The following is a 470-nucleotide window of genomic DNA, read 5'->3' on the forward strand; positions in this document are numbered from 1 at the left end:
ACATTTGCTGATGATACAGCTATCCTATCCTCCCAACCCGATCCTGTAACTGCCTCATCCAATCTCCTAACACATCTCACCCGGATCTCAATCCGGTGGTGCAACCAATGGCGGATAAAAGTCAATGAATCGAAGTGCATCCATGTGAATTTCCCTCTCCGCCGCAGCTTCTGTCCACCTGTTACTCTTAACAATATACCTCTACCCAGATCCGACACAGTGTGATCCTCGGATTCATTTTGGACAAAAGACTCACCTGGAACCAAAATACTAGACTCAAAAGACAAGAACTTAAGACGATTCAGCCAACTATACCGACTGCTCAGCCGGACATCTCATCTCTCACTAGAAAACAAACTACTTATTTATAAGACTAAACTCCGACCTATCTGGACCTACGGACTTGAACTTTGGGAAACTGCTAAACCATCAAACGTATCCAATCCTTTCAATCCAAAATCCTTAGAACC

The 470-nt window shown here is 44.0% G+C and overlaps 1 protein-coding gene across 1 annotated transcript in view; it reads right to left on the reverse strand.

Annotated features, from left to right (window-relative positions):
• The window catches only part of LOC106689538 (protein maelstrom homolog), a 61143-nt gene that overhangs the window by 24463 nt on the left and 36210 nt on the right, over positions 1-470 (reverse strand). The window lies entirely within an intron of this gene.

This window comes from Halyomorpha halys, unplaced genomic scaffold (genome assembly GCF_000696795.3).
Source record: "Halyomorpha halys isolate HHAL.00 unplaced genomic scaffold, Hhal_1.1 Scaffold1389.1, whole genome shotgun sequence".
Lineage (NCBI taxonomy): Eukaryota > Metazoa > Arthropoda > Insecta > Hemiptera > Pentatomidae > Halyomorpha > Halyomorpha halys.